Here is an 18,423-nt window from a genome sequence, read left to right on the forward strand (position 1 = left end):
GATCTCGACAAACACACCGCAAAAGAAGATTACATCGAAAAGAACTCCAAGAAGATCGAGGAGAACTTTGTATTGAGATCCAAAGAGAGAGAAGAAGCCACCTAGCTAATAACTATGGACCCAAAGGTCTGAGGTAAACTACTCACACATCATCGGAGAGGCTATGGTGTTGATGTAAAAGCCGAAAAAGGCCCCAAGATGGGATCTCACGGGTACAGAGAGTTGCGGCGGTGGAAATAGGGTTTTGGCTTCGTATCCGATGTTTCCAGGATATATGAGTGTATATAGGCGAAAGAGGTCGGTTAGGAGAGCTACGAGGGGCCCACGAGGGTGGAGGCGCGCCAAGGGGGGTAGGCGCGCCCCCTGCCTCGTGGCCTCCTCATTGGTTGCTTGACGTCCACTCCAAGTCGTCTGGATCACGTTTGTTCCAAAAATTACGCTCCTGAAGGTTTCATTCCGTTTGGACTCCGTTTGATATTCCTTTCCTTCGAAACACTGAAATATGCAAAAAAAATAGCAATTTGGGCTGGGCCTCCGGTTAATAGGTTAGTCCCAAAAATAATATAAAAGTGTATAATAAAGCCCATTAAACATCCAAAACAGAATATATAATAGCATGGAGCAATCAAAAATTATAGATACGTTGGAGACGTATCAAGAATCCCCAAGCTTAATTCCTGCTCGTCCTCGAGTAGGTAAATGATAAAAACAGAATTTTTGATGTGGAATGCTACCTAGCATATTCTTCAATGTAGTTTTCTTTATTGTGGCATGAATATTCACATCCGAAAGATTCAAGATAAAAGTTTAATATTGACATAAAAATAATAATACTTCAAACATACTAACCAAGCAATTATGTCTTCTCAAAATAACATAGCCAAAGAAAGCTCATCCCTACAAAATCATATAGTTTGGCCATGCTTCATTTTCGTCACACAAGAATGCTCTCATCTTGCACAACCCCGATGACAAGCCAAGCAATTGTTTCATACTTTAGTAATCTCAAACTTTTTTCAACTTTCACGCAATACATGTGCGTGGGCCATGGATATAGCACTATGGGTGGAATAGAATATGATGATGGGGGTTGTGTGGAGAAGACAAAAAAGAGAAAGTCTCACATTGACGCGGCTAATCAACGAGTTAGGGAGATGCCCATCAATTGATGTCAATGCAAGGAATAGGGATTGCCATGCAACGGATGCACTAGAGCTAAAAATGTATGAAAGCTCAACAAAAGAAACTAAGTGGGTGTGCATCCAACTTGCTTGCTCACTAAGACTTAGGGCATTTGAGGAAGCCCATTGTTGGAATATACAAGCCAAGTTCTATAATGAAAAATTCCCACTAGTATATGAAAGTGACAAAAACAAGAGACTCTCTATCATAAAGATCATGGTGCTACTTTGAAGCACAAGTGTGGAAAAAGGATAGTAGCATTGTCCCTCTTTTTTTTGGGCCTTCTCCTTTTTTTTATTTGGCCTTTCTCTTTTTTTTATTTGGGACAATGCTCTATTAATAATGATCATCACACTTCTATTTATTTACAACTCAATGATTACAACTCGATACTAGAACAAAATATGACTATATATAAATGCCTCCGGCGGTGTACCGGGATGAGAAATGAATCAAGAGTGACATGTATGAAATAATATGCATGGTGGCTTTGCCACAAATACGATGTCAACTACATGATCATGCAAGGCAATATGACAATGATGAAGCGTGTCATAATAAACGGAGCGGTGGAAAGTTGCATGGCAATATATCTCGGAATGGCTATGGAAATGCCATAATAGGTAGGTATGGTGGCTGTTTTGAGGAAGATGTAAGGAGGTTTATGTGTGATAGAGCGTATCGTATCACGGGGTTTGGATGCATCGGCGAAGTTTGCGCCAACTCTCAAGGTGAGAAAGGGCAATGCACGGCACCGAAGAGGCTAGCAATGATGGAAGGTTGAGAGTGCGTATAATCCATGGACTCAACATTAGTCATAAAGAACTCACATAATTATTGCAAAAATCTACAAGTCATCAAAAACCCAACTCCATCTGCTTACACTCCATGATGAAGTTGCTGGCATCCTTATCCAACCCGGGAGGAAGGGGCTGACTGGGAGGCCCCAACCATCAGAGAGAGAAAACGAGATAGAAAGAGGGGCACGCTGGCTGCCGCTGATCGATCATGAAATAGACGGCCCACGTTCGCCCGTACCCATTCGGCCTCTAACAGGCCGTGGGCCAACAGATGGGGGCAAGCTGGTCGGTCTGTTGTTGGGCCTAGCACAGTTTGGGCCCATGTTCACATAAAAAATACATTTTATTTTTGTTAATTACAAGAAATTTATCTAGGCTCAAAACAATACCAAGACAACTTATAAAACTCTAGAAAATCCATGACAATATTTATACTCATATATATCTTAAGGAACATTTATTCCAGCTCAAATTGTAACACACTTTTTTTTATTACAAAACCAATTTGGAAAATAAAAATAATATTCCCAAAATTATTTTTAGGGTTTATAAAGTGCCCAAAAGATTTATTACTTTTCGTCAAATGCCAAATAAATATTCAAAATATTTTCCAAATATTTATTATTGAAGAAGTCATATTATCTTCTCTCCTCTGTTTTCTTTTGAATTGGAAATTGTTTGAATATTTGAAATTCCAAATGCAACAAAATTTGAAATAGAAATTTTGGGAAAGTCACTGTATTCGGTCTCTATTATATATTCAAATCAAATATCAGAAAGTTTAGATGCAACGAAAATTCAAATAATATGAAACAAAGCAGTCATTATTTTTTAGTTAAGTAACATTCCATAGTTTAGAATTTTGGGATGTTACAAGTCATGAAATCAAAAAGTTAACTAACTAAAACTCGAATCAGTTACGTTCTATTTCTTGTAACTTAATGCTATGTTTTCTTACATACACTATATACATCACAACATGTGTAACCATAATATGCCCTATTATGATTCGGAATCGTAGCATGTCATAGCAAACAAAATCAATATAGAAATTCAAGTCATATACAACACAAAAATACCATATACACAAACATATCAGTGAATCTTGGCGCAAATCAACGGTCCACAATGCGCGTGCCCGAAATCCTCTCCCGGCTAGAGTCGTGAGTGTCTCATCATTCTTACCGAAGTAAGGTACGCAACCACACATGGCGGCATTCGTGATCCAGCACAGCAACACTAGCTAAGCAAGAGTCCATGGTTAGCACTAAGTAAGCAAATCATATATTTTTAGAGAACTAACTAAGCAAATCGCTTAACTCTTAAGCACGTTGCCCAGATAGCTGGACTCGTGGTGTGTGCCAGAGTGTTAAGCTTAGCAAACCTATATTGTTCATATATAAGTTAACTATAAACTGCATTGAAACGATTAATCATTGCGTAATTTAACAACGCCCGATCGATCAAAATCCACTAGAATAATAACAAGAAAATATTAGATGTGGCGCACAGCTTGGTAGGACGTGCGTGCAAGTGCAAGACCATTACTTTGCAACTATATATGTCTATCTAGCTATCTATTCAAGCTTGCATTAATTGATGGGGAATTGGTTAAACGCTAATGAAACAAAAACATCCACGCAGATCACACCGGCCTTCTCCCCTGCATCCCTTCCCTATATAAACGATTGTCCACGGCACAAACAGAATCATCAAACCAACACCATGTACGCATTACGCAGCACACACGTTAACCTCCGAGTCCCCATTACATTGCCACGTTTCGGTATTGATGGCTTCCCTGGCCCGAAACACGATGCTGCTCCTTGTATTGGTCGGCGTCGTTCTGCAACTGAGCTCCGTCATACCGGCCGCGGCGGCTGGCAGGATGCTTGCAGAGGACGTACTGAAGTGCGAAGGCGGGTTGGTATTCAAGAGAGACCCCTCCATTAGCGGCGGCGGCGTGTGCGTCATAGCCGACATACTCAAGTGCGGCGGTGGGTTGGTATTCAAGGAAGATCCCTCCGTTAGCGGCGGCGGCGAGTGCGTCGTAGCTGAGGTACTGAAGTGTGGCGCCGGGTTCGAATTCAAGGAAGATCCATCCATTAGCGGCGGTGGCGGGTGCGTCGTAGTCGCCATAGCCCAGTGCGGCGCCGGGTTCAAATTCAAGAAAGATCCATCCATGAGCGGCGGTGGCGGATGCGTCGTAGCCGCCTTACTTAAGTGTGGTGCTGGGTTCGAATTCAAGGAAGACCCCACCATTCGCGGCAGCGGCGAGTGCGTTGTCACCAACGTAGTCAAGTGCGATGCCGGGTTTGAATTCAAGAAAGATAACCCCCCTACCGGCGGCGGCAAGTGCGTAGCGGTCGGCACCACTGTCAGGACCTAAGCTAGCTCACAAATGGAATGGCGCCTCATCTACGTTCTTTTCTGCAGGTTCCCATCAATGGTGCATGCGTCTGTCCTCGTCATCATCGATTGCCCTTTTCCTTTGTTCCTTCATTCCTCTGTGTATGGTTTGTCATATGTTTTGAACGGAGCTAGCTTCCTTAAGCGCGCAGAAGCAGTCGAGCTTTGCTATTGGCCGATCAGTCCAATTTGTATCCTGGTTTGTTTCCATGTGCTGTGTTGATGTGGCTTAAATAAACACCAGTGCTTTTATTTTATTTTTCTCATTGACATTAATCTAGCTTCCTGCAAAATAAAAACAACTATTTTTTTCTGCGAAAGAGAATTGTTTTTACTATTTTGTTGTGAAAATAAATGGTCTTACAATAATGATTATATGCAAGGATAACAGTGACTATTTTATCCAAGGCTGGGGCGCCCCACTTCCGTCATTTATTTAGCTATGCCATTGTTTCGTCTAAGTAGCGTGCAGTTGCACCCCGAACACCTTGCAAAAGTGATGTAGCACCGCGTAGATCACCCTCATGGCAATCCAGCCAATGATGAGCATGCAAAGGCCCAATATCATCTGTTTCATGCTAGCCCATGCGAAAGCCGGATAGTGCGATATTGCTCATGAGCCACCGCGACAAAACAATCAGAAGCGGCAGCGCACAAGTTAGGACTTACGCGTTCATCTCTTGTAGCGGGCTCGTCAACCTTTTGATGCGCTGGTCATTGCGCTCCATCCAACACGAGTTGCGAATAAGCCATGCATCTTCATCAACAAGAATCAATTGAAGGAACTAAATGGATGTGAATAGTAATGTGAGATATACTTGAAGGAACTAAATGGATGCGAATAGTAATATAAGATATACTGCTTTAGCGTACTATTCATATGGTATCGTCTTGGTTTCTGAGATCTAGGTAATGCTTGAATTAGGCAATGAAACGACGCTTTGCCGAGTACCAAAGTATGTCGTCTCGCAAAGTTTACCCACCATCACAAAGTTGTCAACCACTGACGGACATGCCACGTGGCACCTCATTGCTGTGAGCTTACTGTTTGGGTCTCGTCATATGACATCGTTGCCGAGTTTCTTTCGTTTGTCGAGTTCCTTTTACTTGTCTCTTGGCAATGGCCAGTCTTTACCATGCTCCACATTTTGCCGAGAGTTCGGCTCTCGGCTTACACGCTAAATTGAGTGGAGAGACAAGTGGATGAAACTTGTATATGTTCTCCTCGAGGACATATCTCTATGGGAAAGACACGAGGAAACTTATATATCGTCCTTCTCGAGGACTTACGATTGCGATTTTTGTTTCACATATATGTTACTTGTTGGTCAAAGCCTTGTCTACAAAATGCATCTTACATTTTGGAACAAAAGGGGTACCGGGAACTGTGAAGTACTATGGGCTATGTGAGAATATTCCTCTTCATATATGACTACCAGAGCTCAATTTGAATGAAATTTCTTATTCCACCATGTAATATGATCCTTGCCTTTGTTGTGCAGCAGATGTGCCCACGGTTGTAGTCCGTGATGTGATGAAGATTGGTTCAATTTTAAAGGTTGAAGCTGCTGGGGCTAGCATATATAAACTGTCTGATGAAGTTACTAATAGGAAGGAATTGCCGGTGAAGGTCGAGCAAATAAGTGAGCCACTGTTAATGTCAGGAAGTGTTATAGGGAAGATAGGCACGGTGTACGGCACGCATGAAGTTGCCAAGAGTTGTATTGGACAGGCCCGCAAACTGGCCTATCACGTCGAAGATGTAATTGACAAATTATCATACCATATTCTTCAACATCAGGAAGAAGGATTCCTGAAAAAGGTTTTCCTCAAAGGAACAGACTATGTCAAACTTTTCAGTGAAATTTTGGATGATGTAGTTGAGGTAGAGAAGGAGATTCTGTTGGTTATGAACAAGAAAGATATATGGTTGCAACCCTCCCTGCTTGTCCGTAACCAACTTACTAAGATGCCTCAACGTCTCAGAATTTGTCAAAGATGAAGATCTAGTAGGAATTGAAGACAACATGATATTGCTGACCGAATGGTTTTACTCCAAAGAGCACGAGAGCACTGTGATAACACTATCGGGCATGGGTGAGTTGGGAAAATCTACCCTGGTTTAAAATGTTTATAGACATGAAAAAAAACAATTTTGATGCACATGCATGGATCACTGTGTCACAAACTTATACTGTTGAAGTGTTGATGCCCTCTTGAGGAAGCTACTATTGATGCTTAGATAGACCGCCCTACCATTGACAGGAGGCACTGACAAAACGGACATGTATGGATTGAAGAAGGAAATACACCAAAGACTTGAAAATAAAAAATGTTTTATTGTACTGGATGATGTCAGGGAGCAAGAGGTATACTTCCATATACATGATGCTCTCCAGAATTTCCAAGGAAGCCGCATCGTCATCACAACACGGAACCAACATGTTGCAATGATTTCTTCTCCATCCCATCACCTTCGCCTCGAGCTGTTGAGTCAGCCTTATGCATTTGACCTTTTCTGCAGAAGGGCTTTTTACAGAAAGTAGGGCCACATGTGCCCCAAGGAGCTTGAGGAAGTTGCTACTTGTGTAGTTGGCCTGTGTCATGGCCTGCCGCTAGCACTTGTTATACCACTGGCAGCATGTTGTCTTCAAGACCACAATTTGACATTTGGATTCGAGCATAGATACAATCATCTTCGAGGGGAGTTGTCTGATAATGATCATATCCGAGCAATTTTAAATCTGAGCTACCATGACCTTTCAGGCGACATCACAGACTGTTTTTTGTACAGCAGTCTGTTCCCTGAAGACCATCCCATGTCATGTGATAGCCTTGTGCGGCTGTGGGTTTGAGAAGGCCTTGTGGTGAGTAGACGCATGGACGCAACAGAGATGGTAGCTGAGGAAAATATCATGGAATTAGTCCGCCGCAATATGCTTCAAGTTGTGAAGAGAATGATGAGCTTTGCAGGGTCAAAACCTGTAAGATACATGCTATTGTGCGTGACTGGCTATTTCATCCTCGGTAACTAAACAAAAAATATCCATATATACATTGCATCGTAGATAGAAGTTTGAAATTCATAGTATCACGGAAAAACACGGTTAATATATCTAATATGTCGATTGAATAAACAAAACAAATGAATTGAATCACAATGTGCAAAATACAATATCAACGAGGAGATTCGATAAAATATTATAGACTTCAACTGTGGTACAAAAAAAAGTAATGAAGAAGAAATATGTAAATATAACTAACCTTTTTGATCAACCTTCCGCTAGAACTCCACTTGTATTACTAATAAACATTATCTATTTCAAAAGATTTAAATAATAACTAATTTTACTTCAGGATTCTATTTCTTGTAAGATGAGAGCGAACTAGAAAGAGAGAGAGATATCAACGAAGAAGACCAGGGGAAGAAGAGCTATCTATCTATGCTGTGAATAAATCATTTTTCTTCGGACTTCTATATGTGCAGATTCACTTACCGTACATACCCCACATGAACAATTATTTGGCCCCATGAGAAAATAGATATATGATTAGATATACATAACATTATGGACATAGCCGAAGTCATAGACAACACAAAAAGACCATATACACAAACATATGATCGAATCTTGACGCAGATCAACGGTCCACAATGTTCGTGTGCCCGCACTTGGGTGCCCAAAATCCTCTCCCGGGTAGAGTCGTGGGTGTTTCATCATTCTTACCGAAGTAAGCTTTGCAATCACACGTGGCGACATTCGTGATCCAGCACAGCACAGCACTAGCTAAGCAAGAGTCCATGGTTAGCACTAAGTAAGCAAATCATTTTTTTGTGAAAACTAACTAAGCAAATCGCTTAACTATTGAGCACGTTGCCCAGATAGCTGGACTCGTGGTGCGTGCCAGAGTGTTTAGCTTAGCAAACCTATATTGTTTATATATAATTTAACTGTAAACTGCACTGAAACGAGTAATCATAGCGTAATAACAATGCCCGACCGATCAAAATCCATTAGAATAATAACAAGAAAACATTAGACGTGGCGCACAGCTTGGTAGGACGTGTGTGCAACTGCAAGACCATTAATTTCGAACTATATGTGTCTACTCCCTCCTTTCCGGTTTATAGGGCTCAATTCAAAAATCTCACCAACCAAGGTAGATGATGAGTGGCGGAATATTTTTTGTAGTTTGCAAAAGCACCTAATTAATGTTCTTGTTTTACTCAAAAATTATGTTTATCAATGCATTAATTGCAATGCATGCATGCATAAAGTACATGCATTGGTCAATTTTCTCTTAATACTTGCATGCAATGATTTAATGCACATTGGAATCTGAACATGTGATGGGGAACAACCAAATTGAGCTTTATAAAATAAAAAAAACTAAAATTTTGAGATATGCACTAATTGGAGGGAGTATCTATCTATTCAAGCTTGCATTAATTGATGGGAAATTCATTAAACGCTAATGAAACAAAAACATCCACGCAGATCACACCGGCCCTCTCCCCTGCATCCCTTCCCTATATAAACGATTGTCCACGGCACAAACAGAATCATCAAACCAACAAGTATGCAGCAGTGCTACCTGCCTAGAACCAAAGCAAAGCTCCACGTTTCAGTAGCTAGCTGTGATCGATCGATGGCTTACGTGGCCCGGAACACCGTGCTGCTACTCATGCTGCTGGTCGGCGTCATCCTGCAACTGTCCGTGGTGCCCGCCGTGGCGGCCGGCAGGATGCTTGCTACCGGCGACGTACCCCAGTGCAGTAGTGGGTTCAAATTCAACAAAGATGACTCCCTTAGCGGCAGCGGGCAGTGATACCACTTTGCAGCGGTGGGTTCGAATTCAAGAAAGACGCCTTTGATAGCGGCGGTGGGCAGTGCGTAGCACTTTGCAGCGGCGGGTTCGAATTCAAGGAAGATGCCTCTGCTAGCGGCGGCGGGCAGTGCATACCACTTTGCAGCGGCGGGTTCGAATTCAAGAAAGACGCCTCTGCTAGCGGCGGCGGGCAGTGCGTACCACTTTGCAGCGGCGGGTTTGAATTCAAGAAAGACGCCTCTGCTAGCGGCGGCGGGCAGTGCGTACCACTTTGCAGCGGCGGGTTCGAATTCAAGAAAGATGCCTCTGCTAGCGGTGGCGGGCAGTGCGTAGCACTTTGCAGCGGCGGGTTCGAATTCAAGGAAGAAGCCTCTGCTAGCGGCGGCGGGCAGTGCGTAGCACTTTGCAGCGGCGGGTTCGAATTCAAGGAAGATCCCTCTGCTAGCGGCGGCGGGCAGTGCGTACCACTTTGCAGCGGCGGGTTCGAATTCAAGAAAGACGCCTCTGCTAGCGGCGGGGGGCAGTGCGTACCACTTTGCAGCGGCGGGTTCGAATTCAAGAAAGACGCCTCTGCTAGCGGCGGCGGGCAGTGCGTACCACTTTGCAGCGGTGGGTTCGAATTCAAGAAAGACGCCTCTGCTAGCGGCGGCGGGCAGTGCGTACCACTTTGCAGCGGCGGGTTCGAATTCAAGAAAGATGCCTCTGCTAGCGGCGGCGGGCAGTGCGTACCACTTTGGAGCGGCGGGTTCGAATTCAAGAAAGATGCCTCTCCTAGCGGCGCCGAACAATGCAGCAAGCCTCATTCTGGTCCTCAGGGAGCTCTCGCCTATTAAGGTAGGCCAAGAAGGGTTTGGTCCATGGGGCAATTACTGCCATTATTAGATGGGCCAATGATGTTGTCTCGGTGGCTGAGCCCCCGATGATATCGGTATTGTGTTCGGAATCTGGGGGTGTAATCAGGTCCAGACTGGTGTTGCTGCTCTCACCCTGCCACACCACGGATGGGCCACACGACGATTCCTCGGTTCCCCCATGAACCTTATCAGCTCTAGCTCATCGGTTCCCCAATGGCAGGTGCATGCACACTGGACGTCGTCGACTGCCGGTTTCGTTGTTCGTTCGTTCGTTCATGTGTGATCGGTTTGTATCCTATGCTTTGCGCGCGTGTCCAATTTGTATCCTGGTTTCGCTACTTTGTCGACGTGGCTTAAACAAAATGTATGCTTTCAAACAGTCCTAGTGTTTGGGGGTTGTTGTTGTTTTTTCTCCCTTTTGTTTATGAGCTATCATTGTAAGCTGATATTCCCAGCAGTACTGTGCTGGTTTTCTTTGTAAGTCGTTGGTTCTTCTATCCCGGACGGTTAATGAATTGATTAATTCAAAGCCCAGGCTCGTCTTGTTCTAAACAACTTCCAAGCAGTCAAACATACCAAAAGCTTTGACCCGCAAAAAAAAAAAGATACCAAAAGCTACATACGGATGCTCGACAACACAAGATGTAAAAAATAGCACTTCTGTAGAGTGGATGTACTTCCAGTTCCATGCAGGGCTAGACATTGGGTTTCATCGGGTGCCATCGGGTGCCATCAGGTCCCGATTTTTCGTGCCAGCTGATGCCATTGTATACACAGGTTGGTTTGTTAAGTGGACACGGCAATTTTCACAGCAAATTATTCATTTTTGCTAGAATTTGCCATAAGAAACTTTTGCATTTGCCATGCCCCCAGCGAACGTTAGCTGGCTGATGTGATATAGAATGTGCAAAGACAACCATAGTACTCCCTCCGTTTCTTTTTACTCTGCGTATAAATTATTTTTGAAGTTAAAAAACACAACGGTTGATCAAATTTATATTAAAAAATATGTACATCTACAATACTAAAACTATATAGTACAAAAATATATTTCATGGTGCATCTGATAATATTGATTTCATTTTGTGAATGTTCATATTTTTTTAAATAACATTAGTCAAATTTTACAAAGATTGACTTTGATCAAATTTTATATACAAACTAAAAAGAAACGAAGGGAGTACATACTGCAAAACTCACGTGTTTGTGTGTGTATGTAGAGTAGACATAAAAAGGAGTCGACACATCCCTCCGTCTCTTCCGCAACCAAGAAAAAAAATCTTCAATTATTTACTACCCATGTTCACTTGGCTCACCTAGCTGCATCATATAGACCTAACTCCGTTGTAACAAAATTCATGAAAAACTTCTTAAATGAGCGTTTTTAAAATTTGTGATTTCTTTTAAAATTCATGAACATTTTTTTAAGATCCATGTGTTTTTTAAAGTATGAATATATTACCAAATTCATGAAAACCTTTTAAATTTGTGAACACTTTAAAAATATATATTGTTTTGTAAAATATTATACACATTTTCTCAAATCCTTGAATATTTTTTTTAGGAAACCATGAACAATTTCGAGTTCATGAATTGTCTCAAATTTAAGCAGTAAACCGATACAGAATCTGCTGGGGGTTTTTCGACTTACTGGTGAGCGGCCGAGAGCTAATGGGCCGCGTCTGGCCAGCGTTTTCGCGGCATTATTATGCCGCGCAGCGAGAAAATGTTTGGGCCATTTACTTCGTTATATTGTTGTTTGAAAGGAGAATGTGGCCAATTTCAGCAAGCCAGGCCGTAGTCTATATTCGGCCTGGTCTCTCCTTCCTTCCCGGCGGCAGCGGCGCCCGTCGCCGGTTTATCGAGCCGTTGCGGTGGCGGCAAACCCCTTCCCTTCCCTGACGCGCCCCCTCTCCCGACTGACCTGTGAAACGAGCTCGACGGCGGCGGAGAGATCTTGGCATGACGATTACAATTACGTGGGACAGGTGAGGCCGAGAAAATCAATTTTCGGCCGAAACTCGGCCATCTCGCTTGGGCCTGGTAAAAGTCTCTCCCGGCCGAATTTTTTGGCCCAGTTTGGATACTTTTGGCCCAACTGGACGCTATCCATTACGCTCTGCCTCAGCCAAAACGAACGAAACGAACGCCCAAACCCTAACCCATCTTATTTGCTCCTCCTGTGCTGTGCGGCGGCGCCGCTGCCCACAGGGCACAGCAGCAGACGCGCGTCCCCCACCTGTCGCCGTCGGAGGCTCCTGCATCGTCCGCGCCTCCGCCATCCTGCCGTTGACCTCTGCCAGTGCTGCTAAAGCTGTCGACAACTCCTCCCCAACTGTATGGCATGCAGCCTCTCAGATTCGTTCCATGGTCGATGCAATTAACAAACTTTTTCCTTTCCCTTTGGTTCTTGAAGACTGCGGCATGGTACTCCACGGCAATCTGCATGTCTTTTTTTCTGAAAGATGCATGTTTGTGTGGAATGTCAGGTTTTCAACTAATCTGCGACTGTTATGTTGGATTGCTATTCTTTTTATGCTGAGTTTTAATCCCGGTGCCAAACACTATGTTTTATATTCCTGAGAACTATGTTGGACTAGTTCTGCTTGATTTCAAACTTTTGGTCAAATTCATTTAAATTTTCATCAAAATTTGGTTTCCGAGATTTTTGAAATGGCCGAATTTCGGCGGTCTCGTTCAGTGCCGAGAAAAATAAAAAACCGAAATCCAAAACGCAGGTGAGGTTCCATATTTCTTGGCGCCAAGACCATGCGTCCACGCGCTTCTCCGGCCTCTCCGCCCGCCGGCCAGAACTCCAAATCAAGTCGCGTGGGAATTTTCCGGCGCGTCCGGCGAGGAGCGCATTTGCTCGCGCCAGCACCGGTCGCCTACGCCGGCTGTATGTATGGCCGGCGAGCACTACAAGGTGCGCCCTTCTAACTCCCCTTCTTGAGTAAACTCGTGTGGTCTGATTCTGAAAGTTCTTACTACATGTGTATTGGAAATTCTCCCACAGGATCGATCACATCAAATTGCACGAACACACGCACACACAAAACTGATAGCCAAGGGCACTTGTCTTCCCTCTTTTCTCTTTATTTCTTTTTCTATTTCTCTGGTGTTACAAATCTCACGCACACACCCATGTATATATAGGTGCAGGACCTAGCTCAGGCCACCGACGCAGACTCCTTTTCCCTAACCTATACGTGTTGAGTAACATGATTATATTAGAAAACATAGGTTAAACTAAGAAATATTCTGGTTTGCCTTATATTTCAAATAGATCATATACTCTTATATATATGCTCACAAGACTCAAGCAATACATCAAACTATTCCACCAAATTCCTCTCTCCTTTCTAACATGGTATCTATCACAAGTCGATCCTAAACCCTAGCAGCCGCCGCTTCCGCACCCGCGCGCCGCCCCCGGGGTGGTCGGCCTCCATGACCGCCGCCGGGGGCTGCGCCGCCCGTACCTAGGGTTCGTCCGTCGGTCATGTTGATTGGCTGCCCTAGAGAGTCTTTTTCCCGATCCTTTGATCCGGATTTTCTCTCTCTTGCCGGTCGCTTTGATCGGCGTCTACTTTTTGGTTTTCCGGTCTATGTGATCCGGTTTGCGTCGCCCACCGCCGCTGTCGACCTCGTGCGCCTCTACTCCAACACCGGCGCGATCGGCCGACTTCTTCACCGACCCGGCGCCCTCGCGTGTCGTTCGCGCGTCTGCCCGCCGGTCGCCCCGACCCGGCGGCCTCGCGCGTCGTCCGCGCGTTGGCCCGCCGGTCGCCCCGACCCGGCGGCCTCACGTCATGCGGTGGCCCTTCGCCGCCGCCGTTCGCGCGCCGGCCCGCCCATCGATCTACTCCGGCCGTCACCGCCCTGCTCCGACCGGGACTCCTGCATCACCCCGACCTGGCGGCCTCACGTCATGCAGTGGCCAATCATAGCCGCCCTGCTGGCCGCCGCCGCCGGCTTCATCTCGGACTCCGTCGCCACCACGCCTCCACCGAGCGGCGTCCCCGACCTCGCGCACGATCGGCTTGATCACCCGCTCCCGCCGCGATCCGACTCATCTACGCCGTGCGACCGACCTGGCCCATCGGTTACGCGTGCCTCCGCAGGTCCCGTGAAGATCGTCCACGAGTTCAGCGCGCCTCTCCACCGATCGAGCATCGGGCTGCCGCTGCATTGCCCCGTCAGGCCATAGCGCCGCCGCCCCGTGGTTCTTCTCCCGGCTGCACCGACCCGCGTCACCGCTGCGTCGCCCCTTCGGGCCGTAGTGCCGCGGCCCGCGGTCCCCCGCCGCCCCGAGGGCGTCCGCTGTAGGCCGTCCCGTGGCTGCATCGACCCTCGCGCCGCCGCTTCGTTGCCCCGTCGGGCCATAGTGAGCGTGGCACGCGGTTCACGCCGCCGTCTCGAGGCCGTCCCCGCGGTTGCACCGACTCGCGAACCGCCGCTGCGTCGCCCCTTCGGGCCGCAGCAGCGCGGCCCGCGGTCCCCGCCGTCGCCCCGAGGTCTTCCCGCCGTCGCCCCGACCCACCTGCTGCCGCTGCGTCGCCCCTTCGGTCCGTAGCGTGGCGGCCCACGGTCCACTTCGTCGTCCACGCGCGTTGACTTCCCGTGGTATGCGCCGCACCGTCTCCCTTGGCGCGGGAACGCCACTGTCCACGCCGGTCTTCGTCACGCTGTCAGGGTTCTTCGCCTACTTCGAGCATCGCCGCCGCGTTTCTAACCTAGCCGCCGCCGCCGCCGTCAGGCCGCTGCTCTTCTTTGGTCGCCGCCGCCGCTACCCACGTAGCCGCCGCCGCCGCCCGTCCACCTTCTTCGTCTTCGTCCAGCATCAGCCCGTCGCCAGCGTCGCCGTCATCTACCACGACCACTTCGTCTACTCCGACAACCGCGGGCGACACCGGCCCCGCGCCGATTGGCGCCGCAACCGTCATCGAGTCCTTCTCTGCTGGCCTCTCCGACTTCTTCGACATGGCGTACAGCTCGTGCAGGTCCCAGTCCACACATGCCCGATACTGGCAACACCGCCGCGTGCCTTCGTCCACGACGTGTCCCCGGGCCTGGCAAGCCTGGTGCGGCGCTTCGTCAACTTCGTCTTCGTCCGTCTACGCATGCCCGGTGCTGGCAACACCGACGCGTGCCTTCGTCTACGATGTGTCCCCGGGTTTGGCAACCCCGCCGCGACGCGTCGTCAACAACATCTTCTTCCCGGCGCACCACTACTTCGACACCACTGCGCCCATGCTAACTCGGCGTCTCCTTGCGCCCGCGGCTCCACGGCGACTTCATCGACACCGGCTACCCCGACTCGATATCGACCACGACATTTTTCGCACGTCTACCTCGACCACGGCTCCACCACCATACGCTCTCGACTACATCGGCAAACGGCACAAAGGGCTATCGCCTGCTTGAGCAACCTCGTTGGTTTCCACTCCAGCCACGACTCCGCAATGCGTCGACCGTTACGACTGTGGGGGGTGTCCGTCAGCTTACCTTCGGATTCTTCTCCAGTCTCACCGTCTGCGTCGCTACCGTTGTGACTGCGGGGGGGTGTTGAGTAACATGATTATATTAGAAAACATAGGTTAGACTAGGAAATATTCTAGCTTGCCTTGTACTCCAAGTAGATCATGTACTCCTATATATATACCCACAAGGCTCAAGCAATACATCAAACTGTTCCACCAAATCCCCCTCTCCCTTCCAACAATACGGACTAGTACTACTACCATACTAGGACACCACCAAGCTAACTCCAATTCCAATCGGTCTCAAATCTCCTAATCTACTAGCACACGAAGACTACTAGCACAAAGACATCGTACACTTTCCTAACTAATCACCGGCAAGCCTGATTACGCTTATACTAATTCTTTCAAAACTCACGGGGTGTTCGGTTCAGGGATTTTTTAGTCTCAGAGATTAGAAAAAGTCTCTAGGAACCAAATGGGAGGGGCTTTTTTTACAGGGACTAGAAAAAAACTCTACTAGAGAGTCTTTTTTATTAGTCCCTGGGATTAGAAAAAGTCCTAAGACTTCTGAACCAAACACCCCCTCAACTAGTAAAGCTCACGCACGTTTAATTGTTTGGATTATCCAACAATGTGTGCCTTTCGTTCAGGGACAGTTCAGACTTCAAAACAAACCTCTGGTCGCAGAGGTCAGGATCTGATCAACCCAAGCAGTTGCCTTGTTCCCAAGCAAAAGCGAAGCAATCTCGACACAGACACTCGCAGCAGATTTCATCTTGTTGCGGGTGTGTCTAGAACAATTTGTCTGCGGTCTAAGAGCATCTCGAGCCGCGTCCCCAACAGGGCTCTCAGGCCACTTTTTCGGCACCGGCGCCAAAAAATGCCCCATTCACGCCCCCAGGATGCCGAAAAGCGCCGGTTCGGCTTTTTTTCGCCCGGCGGTCACAGGCCGAACCCGGCGCACTGGGGGCCATTGGGGGCTCCGGCGCAAGGGAAAAGCGCGGCTGGCCCACACTGTCAGGTGAAAAGTCAAGATTTTCTTCTCCGACTCGCCTCCCGCCTCCCGCGCCCTCGGCCGCCACTAGCTATATCCCGGTGCCGCTCGCCGCCCTTCACCGCTAGATAACCATTCCCCGTCGAAAAAATAGCAGAGGTTCACCGCGGCAGTCCCTCCAACAGCAGCTGCGTGTTTCCGGCCGCCGTTTCCGGCCGCGGAGGGGCAGTTTAGCGGCGGGTACACGCCCACCAGGCGCAAGGTGTTCGGCGATTTGCCTGCCTCGGCGATGGACTCGGATGACGAGGAAGCGCTCGCCGCGCTGCTGCAGGAGGAAGCCGAGGCCGACGTCCAGGAAGAAGAACATCTCATGGTGCTCGCCGCCCTCGCCCAGCTGCTGGCGAGGAATGAAAAGCCGTGGCGAGGTGGCGAGGTGCCGGGGCAGGTCTGGTGAAAGCAAAGAACCGGCATCGTCTCGAAGGCTACTGCATGCTCTACTCCGACTACTTCGCCGATGCTCCACTTCATGGCGAGAAAACATTTTGGTGCCGTTATCGGATGAGCCGAAAGCTCTGCCTCCGGATTGTGAATTCCATCCGGGAGTTCGACAACTACTTCAACTGCAAGATGGATTGCACCGGCAAACTTGGATTCACCTCGATCCAGAAGTGCACGACAGCGATGAGGATGCTTGCATACGGAGCTCCCGGTGATTAACTCGACAACTATGGGCGCATGGCCGAGTCCACCAGCATAGAGTGTTTCTACAAGTTCTGTCGGGCAGTGGTGGCAGTGTTTGGACCGTAATACTTGAGAACACCCAATGCGGAAGACACTGCTCGGATCCTAGCACAGAATGCAGCAAGAGGATTTCCTAGGATGCTTGGAAGCATCGACTGTATACATTGAAAATGGAAGAATTGCCCATTTTCTTGGCAGGGGATGTACAAAGGCGCCAAAGGGGGTTGCAGTGTGGTACATGAGGCGGTGACCACACAGGACCTTTGGATTTGGCACTCCTTTGGTATACCAGGAACACACAGTGACATCAACGTGCTGCAGTGCTCTCCTGTCTTTGCCAAGCTTGTTGAAGGTCATTCTCCTCCGGTGAACTTCGAGATCAATGGGCGGCATTACAACAAGGGGTACTATCTAGCTGATGGCATCTATTCGAGATGGTCGACATTTGTGAAGACCATCTCAAACCCTGTGGCAGGAGGCAAGAAAGCCTGGTTTGCGAAGATTCAGGAGGCTTGCAGGAAGGATGTCGAGTGGGCATTTGGTGTGCTCCAATCTCGATTTGCTGTTGTCCGGTACCCCGCTCAGACCTGGTCAAAAGATCAAATATGGGAGATCATGACTTGCTGTGTCATCTTACACAACATGATCATCGAAAGCGAGCAAGAAGACCCCGTGTTTGACACTGAACCATACTGCAGGCAAGGCCCTCTAGCCGAAGTTGATCACCAGCTACCGGCAACCTGGACTGCCTACCTCAGTATGCGTCAGGAGATCCGAGACCCACAGGTGCATCATCAGCTGCAGCATGATCTGGTGGAGCATCTATGGAGGCTCAAGGGTGATGCCCGGCGCGACGTGTGATGAAATATGAATTTTTATTTGTTGAACTATATAATTTGTATTGAACTATTTGTTGTTGTACTATTTTGTATTTTGTTGAAGTATTTGATTTTTCTGTGATGAAATATGTGATAAAAAATATTTAAATGTTCATAATTCAAAGCCAAGCCACGGCGAACCACGCCGAATATGGACCTATTCTTGCCCATATGGGCCCTTTATTCGCCAAAAGTGGGCCGAAATGTGGGCCAATTTTGGCGCCTGGGGGCGACGGCTGGGCGCAAAAC

At 47.5% G+C, this 18,423-nt stretch overlaps 2 pseudogenes; one reads left to right on the forward strand and one right to left on the reverse strand.

The window, feature by feature from the left end:
• The first annotated feature begins 3,798 nt into the window (after nucleotides 1-3,798).
• On the forward strand, nucleotides 3,799-6,937 carry LOC125534684 (disease resistance protein RPM1-like; annotated as a pseudogene).
• A 9,288-nt stretch (nucleotides 6,938-16,225) lies between these two features.
• LOC147982785 (uncharacterized) lies at nucleotides 16,226-18,148 on the reverse strand (annotated as a pseudogene).
• Between the last annotated feature and the right edge of the window lie 275 nt (nucleotides 18,149-18,423).

The sequence above is a fragment of the Triticum urartu genome, chromosome 2A, assembly GCF_056163025.1.
Source record: "Triticum urartu cultivar PI428250 chromosome 2A, HENAU_Tu73, whole genome shotgun sequence".
Lineage (NCBI taxonomy): Eukaryota > Viridiplantae > Streptophyta > Magnoliopsida > Poales > Poaceae > Triticum > Triticum urartu.